The 9001-nt window shown below is 41.1% G+C and overlaps 1 pseudogene; it reads right to left on the bottom strand.

Annotated features, from left to right (window-relative positions):
* Positions 1-8445: 8445 nt before the first annotated feature.
* LOC116870612 lies at positions 8446-8598 on the bottom strand (annotated as a pseudogene).
* Between the last annotated feature and the right edge of the window lie 403 nt (positions 8599-9001).

Raw genomic sequence — 9001 nt, 5'->3', positions numbered from 1 at the left:
CTGTGAATTCCCCAGGGAGTGTCTGACCATTGTGGCTACTTCCCATTAGCCTACATTTTTCTTCCCTCTTGCCATAGATCTCATTTATGGTTGCAAAATTATTTCCTGAGAAAATAGTATTAGTCCTAAAATCATTGGGTCAAAGGGCATGGCTTTTATTTCATGATGCAAATCAAATCGATGAATTTCCTTCCTCAAAGATTTGCAAATTTTCACAGGCCTCAGAGGTACGGGAGTCTTGATGTCATTCATTTGCAAATCGTTTGCCAAGTTAACAGATGAAAATGGCATTCCTTTTGTTTTATTAATGTTTAATTCCTTATGTTTTTGGTAAGGTCGTTCTTTTTTTCATATACTTTTTGTACATGTATACTTTTTTTTCCTGTCATTTGCTGTTTTTTTTCTGGGTTATCTCTTAATTTATAAAAGCTACGTTATGCTAAAAAATATCAAGGAGCTGCCACGTGAGTTATGAATATTTTCTTTTTTTTCCTATTTTGTTTAACATTTTTATGGCATTTTTTAGCATATTAAGGTTTTTAAAAAATTATTTAGTAAACTGTATTACTCTTTCCCCTTACAGTTACTTTATTTTTGTTTAAAAAGGAAATATTCAGCTTTTCCCCTGATATTTTATGCTTTATATTTATCTTTTAATTTTGTCACATAAGGAATTGATTTGTTTTATAGTGAAATGTTTTGTACTTGTCTCCATATAGGACCTGTACATATAAAGTACATCTCTAGTATTCTGTGTATAGTTATTATGAATGGTGTCTTTTTTCTGTGTATGTATGTATAATATTTAACTTTTACTGTTATGAAGGGAAGACTTTTTAAAATTTAACTGTTTTACTGAACTCTTGTAATTAGTTCAGTTTTTGTTGATTTCAGATATAGTAAGTTGCCACTCCTAATATACAAACAATTGTGATGTCATACCCTTACATCTAAGAACTGCCCCTCTTATTTCTGTTTTCTCTTTTATTTGTGTAGACTAAAGTTTCCAGAACACATTAAAATAAACATAATAAGAGTGGGCAGCTTTGTCCTGCTTCTCCTTTTTAATGCTATACCTTTCGTGTTTCACTGTCATTTGAAATGTTGGCTGTTTATATCTTTTTATGTTGTTAAGATAATATTTTTATTGCTACTTACTAGGAGTTTTTTTTTTTAATCAGGAATGAGTGTTGGTGCCTTTCTACAGACTTAATTTAGAATGCTAAGATAAATTAATCCAACAAACTACATTTAATCTTATTTCACTTGTTGAAATGATGAATTAATACATCTCTTAAACGCTTATCGTCTCCAGGGTAAATACTACTTGATTTTAGATTGTTATTTTTTAAAATGTGTATTTTGGGGGCGCCTGGGTGGCTCAGTGGGTTAAAGCCTCTGCCTTCGGCTCAGGTCATGATCCCAGGGTCCTGGGATCAAGCCCAGCATCAGGCTCTCTGCTCAGAGGGGAGCCTGCTTCTTCCTCTCTCTCTACCTGCTTCTCTGCCTACTTGTGATTTCTCTGTCAAATAAATAAAATCTTTTTTAAAAAGCATTAAAAAATGTGTATTTTGAATTTGCTTTCCTAGTAGTTTATTAAAGATATTTCTACCTCGTTCAAAAATGTGAAGGATCATACACTACAAAGAAAACCCCAGATCAATCGCAAGTTTTAGAATTCAGGAAACCCTAGTTTCATATTACGTGCTGGTAGGTTCTCATCATTTTGTTTGCCCTCCATCAGATACGATGTGGGAATTAGTGATTCAGTGGAAGTTTGGAAGAAGGTGCCTGTCAAATAAACATAGCATGGAGCTTCTGAGGAGTAAGGCCATGATTGCCTTTTCTCTCTTTGTCATTGGCTAGTTCAAGTTTCCTCTCTCCTAATTCACCGCTGATGATTTAGTTTTCCGTGAAACACTCCTTTTCACCAAGACATTACAATGTTTAGCAGTGGATCGCGCACAGTGTGCCCTTTCTACCTGCAAACTACTCACGCTCATTGTTGGACACTCATTATCCTTTTTAGTTTCATTAGGGAGCTTTCTCTTTCGGAAGTAAAAGGAAAAGGATTTACTATATATTTCTCTATCTTGTTATTCTTCATTCGAGTGATATGTATTTGTCAACTATGTTATTTCTGATTCTAATTTTTATCACTGAGGTTATCTTCATCTTTTTGCTGCAGCAGAGTTAATCACTGCCTCCCTCCCCACCACCCACCCTGTCATTCTTCTTCATTTTAGGAATTTCTCAGGATAGTCTGGCTTGTGAATTTTTCTTAGAATTATCTTTTCTAGTTAAGAAGATCCTAGAAGTATTTGTATTGAGATTGTTTTATTTATGTAGATGCCAAGACCATGGCATTCTTTTCTTTTCTTATTTTAAAGATTTAAGGGCGCCTGGGTGGCTCAGTGGGTTAAGGGGCTGCCTTCGCTCAAGTCATGATCCCAGAGTCCTGGGATCGAGTCCCGCATCGGGCTCTCTGCTCAGCAGGGAGCCTGCTTCCCTCTCACTCTCTCTGCCTGCCTCTCTGCCTACTTGTGATCTCTCTCTGTCAAATAAATAAATAAAATCTTTAAAGATTTATTTATTTATTTATTTGAGAGACTGAGAGAGAGAGAGCAGGAGGAGGAGCAGAAGGAGAGGGCGAGAAAGAGAATCTCAAGCAGACTCCTGCTTAGTGCAGAGCCCAACTTGGGCCTCAATTCCAGGACCCTGGGATCATGACCTGAGCCCAATCCAGAATTGGATACTCACCCCGCTGAGCCACCCCCGCCAGGTGGTCCAAGCCTGGCACGATTTTCATCCAAGTCTTCCTTTGTGCTCCTCAGGAATGGTTTAAAACTACCTTCTTCAACATTTTATATATAACCTCTTCACTTCTTTTTATCTTTTTTTATTCCCATTATCTTGTTTGTTACTATTGAAAATGAAGACTTTTTCACCCCATGATATGTCCTACTCAGTTTTCTTGCATATGTTGAAACCTTTGATTTGTTAGTCTTATTTATTCATATATTAGTGAATTTTCTTATTATTTGAAGTTGATACTTAGGTTTCTTGGAGATATAATGACATCATCAGCAGGTGCTGATTCTTTCCAATTTCTATGTTTTACTATCCATCTACCCATCTCTCCATCTAGTCATCTACTATCTATATTTTCATCTAATTCCACTAGCTCTCAACCCCCAGAACAATGTCAAACAGCAGTGGTAAAATAGAGGTAACTTTCTCATTCCTGATGGTAATGGCAATACTCAAGGTAGTTTTCTTATTTAGCCTAATGATGGCTTGTGGGTTGCGGTAGCTGTATTTTAAGTCATGGGCATTTTAAGGGGATGCTGGAGGTGATTCAGTTGTTTCCTTCACTGCCAGTTTGATCCAAACAGCTGATGGATTTAAACTTATACAAGGGCTTTTCTCTTAATTTATAGACTGACCTCATTTCTGCGCCCAATTTTGAAAAACGTGCTTTTTAGGGGGAAAAAGGGGGACATAGAAGTAAAGTAGATATTCATGAAATATAAAATTTAAACCACTAGGCAGGGTAGAAGCTTTCTATTTTATCTGCTATATATAAAAAAAAAAAGTCTCGTGGGATGTAGCCAGGTGAAATTACTCAGGCTAATGGATAAGAATAAATAATTGTTATCGTTTTTAAGCTGCTTAATTAATAGCACTATACAAAGCACATCAGCTCTGGTGATCTGTTCCATTTTGTGAAGGCTATTAGAAAAATGATTGTTAATGACATATGCGTTTATTTGAACTTAGAGTTCATGCTGTTGCCCTAAATCAATTCAAAACTAGCAGCTACCTTGCTGTCTTTATCTTTATGAACTTTGATCTTGTTATGGACTATATCTTCCCCGTCCCCCAAAAAAGGTGAAGCAGAGGACATACTTGATAGTGTTGTGGGTACACAAGTTATATTTTATCTGGCCATTGTCTTGGGGTAGTCATTTTATATTTAAGGATGTTCCCACTTGAGTCCTGCCTCCCTAATATGGGAATTTGGATTCTGTTTCTCAGCCTTTCTTGAACTAAGATGGCAGCGTGTGATCCAGCATCTACCACTGAACCCGTCCGCATGAGCCTTCCATTTAAAGCAACTAAGATGTGGAATTGCTTTTCATCAAGGCAAGAGACAGCAGCTTCTAGAGCGCTGTTGGCCATGTTCCTGGCAGTGGGGCCCTGTACCCTGGGCTGTGCCTGCAATTAGTCCACAGTCCCATCCCCTCATCTCTCTAGGAATCCTAGAATGTTACCACATACCCTCTAAGAAATTGCATTTCTGCTCAAGCTCAATATGGTGGACTCTGCTTTACCCCCGAGAACCTAATCGGCAGCCGGTCCAGAAGGAGGAAGAGCCTGAGATCACACGTCCGTCAAAAGCACAGTGGGAAGCTGAATTGTAGACCCTGAATATTTCTGCCTGTTTGGTAGACTCTCTAGAAGCGTGTCTGTCTGTATAATTCCTGAATACATAAAAAGAAAACCTCAGTTGGCCATCTGTACCTTTGTTGGAACATGGTCTGGGTATAGTTTTATACGATGTGTAGTTGATTTGTTTGTGGTCATTAAATCTGCCCTTTGTTTTGGCACCTGGGCCACACAGCCTACAACGTAGAACACTCTGTAGATTCCTAATGAGCTTTTGAAACTGGGCCAGGAGAAATTTTATAAATGCAGATAAACAAAGCCCATCTACTTACAATTTGTGTGTTACTGAAGTTTTGTATCTTGAATGTGCCATAATTTCATGCTTCTTCATTTTCGAAGTGGCTGGGAAGAAGCATGGGACTATATTTATGATACAACGTACAGTTTCCAAAATGTAACCCTCTTAGCATCTCCTGGGGTTAGAACCATTCCTTTATCTCCTCGCTTTAAACAGAACACATCCGTGATTTTCCAGTTTATTTAGTGATATTTTGATATGAAAGCAGAGAGTCGATCAACTAGGATTAGAATTCCCAAGGGCTTCCTACCTGTTGGAAGGTAAAAATCTCCTTTGGTAGAATTTGTTACATAAAATGCTATCTGTAAAATAGGATGTCTGACTAAACCAGATTGCTTCTAACTTGAGAGAGTAGCATGTGGATCTAGTTTGGGCAGGGCCTGGAAGAAGAAGGGATCAGACCTTTTCTTAGTAAGAAGTGTTTGCTCCATTTGACTAGATAGAGAAGAGTTCCGTTGAGGTTTAGCGAGGTGGGGTAATAGGGACCAGAGGGAAGATTAGCAAGTGGCAAAAGCAGTTCTCAAACCCGGGTCTGCCTGCCTGCAGAGCCCAGGCTCTTCTCTGGGCACTGCCACCCCTCTTACATACCACCCCCTGCTCCCCCATCCCCCTCCCCCCCGCCAAGGTCTCTGCCACTGGGGCTTGCCATGTTGGCTCTGGGAAGGGCCATGCTGGCCTGGATATGGGCCCTACCTCCCCACGGCCACTTGCGGTTCATTTAACCTGCGGCATGTTGATGGGGAGGAGATTAAGCCTTCTGTCTGCTAAACACCAATTTGACTCGTACATCTTCAAGGCTTTCTCTGAATTTCCAGAGAACACATTTCTGTGGGATAGCAGCATCCCCAGGACAGGCTTCCTAGAGAAATGGATCCTCTGGGTTTCAAATAACCACAAATGACAAGTGAAAATGTCTAATTCAGTTTCCTTCTCAAATTTCTACTCCGGGCCACACCCCTCATTATCTTCTGACCAGTCGGAAAATGAAAATGTAGCAGCTTCACCATCAGAGAAGGTGAGCTTTTAAGATAGAGCAAACCTTTTTTTTTTTCCTTTTTAATGAAATGAATTCTTTCCCCTTCTTTCCAGTTTTTAATTTCAACTTCTAATTGTAAGCAGGCAGAGATGTTGTAGAATTTGACAAGAAACAGTGCAGTTTCAAATGCATTGGACTCTGAAGTCTAGAGGACTCCAAATTAAATAAACCGTCTTTTAAATTACTTAATCAAATCACAAATCACTTAATCAAATCACAGCTTAACAAGAATGTGGTTATTAATGAGAACTGGGTCTTTGTATCTGGGTGAATCAGGACAATTATATATATATATATATATATATATTTTTTTTTTTTTTTTTTTTTCCCAAGAGCTAAACATTGCTAAGCTTTTGAGTTCGTGGCTGAGCTAGGCACGTTTTTTCTTCTCCCCAGAATTTTCACCCCACAGCAGATTTCAGGAGACGCAGCTACCCTTGCTGAGGTCAAACAGGGGTTCTCCCTTGCCCTGCCTAGAGACTATCTAAATCTTCCTTTATGTCTTTACAGCTTTGGGCAGAGACCATTTCCACTCACTTTGCAGCCCTAACCCTTTGATATCTGTGCTTTGCTATTTACTCTCTGTCTACCTGGAAAACCTGAGCCTCTTGCCTGGAGGATCTATTTAGTGTACCCTCCCCCCCCCCCCCCCCCCCCCCCGCCCCTGGCAAACCCTCCGGCCCCTGGAAGTTCGGCCTTCTCGGCTGGGTAATCCCCTTTTCTCAATCGAGGCCTTGGTTCAGGCCTTTGTCATTTCTCACCGGGATGTCAGGGAGCCCTCAGAGTGGTCCTTCTCCTCCTCGTCCCTTTCTAACCCTGGCCTCTCCCTGCTGAGGGTTGTTCCTTCATGCCGGACCTCTGCTGAGACTCCATTAAAGGCTTCTTATAACTTTAAGGATGAAATGCAAACTCCTTACCTTGCCTCCCCACCCTGCACCAGACAAAGACCTTTTCTTGCCCTGGCTCCCATCTTCTCATCGGGGCCACCATCCCTTGCGCCTTGCTTGCTCTTACCAGCCATGTCCCAGGGCTCCCTCTTGTTTCCATCACTTTCTTACCCCTTGCCACCTGGCCAGCACACACCTGGGTTCGCAGCTTAGCTCAGCATCAGCCACTCTGTGTGCCCCCCTGGGCGTGCCCCACTCTGCTGTTATGCCACCGATCCCTTTCCTGTGACACACTTCTCTCCACCCTGCTGGACCTTGAAGAACTCAGGGCCCCTGTTTTTGTCACCCTTGAATTCCAGATGAAGCACAAGACCTGGGGTGTAGCCGGTGCTGAATCGATGCGTGAAGGCACACTGACCAGTGGAAGCTAGCGGGACTCCCTGCATCTCGGACTCTGTTTCTCCGCTCCTCTGCCTACAGATCCCAGGCCCGCTGCAAAGCCAGTCACTCCCATGGTATCGCTTACCCACATGAAGAGAGGACTTCGGACTCCCCTCCTGGCCCTTTTCCTTCCCCCTTGGAGTAGTTCCAGCTGACACTCCATTTTTCAGACAATTCCTAGCCTGTGGTCTATTTGAGCGACTTTATCATAGCACAAGACTGGCTCATAGAAGACACTCAGTCAGAGCTCAAACACACCTTCACATCCGGGGTGAGGAGTCCAAGGTCCAGACAGGCTACCAGCTTACCACAGATCACACAGCTGCTATCTGGAGTGAACCCAAATGTTCTGACCTTAGTCCCCTGCTCTGTACACTAGAGAACCCTACACCATTGGGTGTGTGATATACTTCATCATACCAACATTCATCTCTGAGAGAAGAGCTGGGAATTTTTCATAGTGGACATGAGTGGGATTTATACAAACACTAGCCTCTTTGTCCTCTTTCCTTTCCACTTATTCTCCTGACATTCTATCCACCTTGCAAATACTTTCCCAGAAGGTGAACATGTGTGTTTTAGGTGTCTTTGTCTTAATGTTCTACTAGTTTGTAAAGCCTCTATCACCTGGGTGACTCAGTTGGTTGAGTGGTTGACCCTGGATTTCGGCTCAGGTCATGATCTCCAGGTCCTGGAATTGAGCTCCACATCAGGCTCCACACTCAGCGTGGAGTCTGCTTGAAGATTTTCTCTTTCCCTCTCCCTCTCTGTACCCCGATACCCCTGCTTTCACGCACACACTCTCTCTCTTTCTAAAATAAATAAATTCATCTTTAAAACATTCTAAATAGAAAACCCAGAAATAGACCCTCAACTCTATGGTTGACTAACCTTCAATAAAGCAGGGAAGAATGTCTAGTGGAGAAAAGACAGTCTCTTCAACAAATGGTTTTGGGAAAATTAGACAGCCTCATGCAGAAGAATGAAACTGGACCACTTTCTTACACCATGCACAAAAATAAACTCAAAATGGTTGAAAGACCTAAATGTGAAACAGGAATCCATCAAAATCCTAGAGGAGAAAACAGGCAGTGACCTCTTTGACTTCAGCTGCAACAACTTCTTGCTAGAAATGTCTCCAAAGGCAAGGGAAACAAAGGCAAAAATGAATTATTGGGACTTTATCATGATAAAAAGCTTTGCACAGCAAAAGAAACAGTCAACAAAACCAAAAGACAACCTATGGAATGGAAGAAGATATCAGCAAATGTCTTACCAGATAAAGGGCTACTATCCAAAATCTATAAAGAAGATGTGGTATGTATGTATGTGTGTATACATATATAATGGAATACTACTCAACCATCAAAAAGAATGAAATCTTGGTTATTTGCAATGATGAGGTTGGAACTAGAGGGTGTTTCAATTAGCAATAATCGCGCCTTGGATAAACCTCATTGGCTACGATACTGCCACTGCGCAAAGCTGGAACTAGAGGGTGTTATGCTAAGCAAAATAAGTCAAAGAAAGACAAATACCATATGATTTCACTCATATGTGTAATTTAAGAAACAAAACAGAGGAACACAGGGAAAGTCAAGGAAAAATAAAATAAGAAAACAGAGAGGGAGGCAAAAACATAAGAGACTCTTAACTCTAGGAAACAAACCAAGGGTTGCTGGAGGAGAGGGTGGGGTGGGTGGGAGGATAGGGTAATTGGGTGATGGGCATTAAGGAGGGCATATGATGTAATGAGCACTGGGTGTTAGATGCAACTGAAGAATCACTAAATTGTACTTCTGAAGCTAACAAAAAACATTTCTGACTCAGTTCATAGGGTGACTGTGTTAGTCACCAGAGGCTAAAGTACTATGAAAATAGGCCCAACAA

This window comes from Lontra canadensis, unplaced genomic scaffold, assembly GCF_010015895.1.
Source record: "Lontra canadensis isolate GAN:19392208 unplaced genomic scaffold, GSC_riverotter_1.0 scaffold23, whole genome shotgun sequence".
NCBI classification, from domain to species: Eukaryota; Metazoa; Chordata; class Mammalia; order Carnivora; family Mustelidae; genus Lontra; species Lontra canadensis.
Note: the sequence above shows the minus strand (reverse complement) of the source record. Positions and strands in the feature narration are given on the sequence as shown.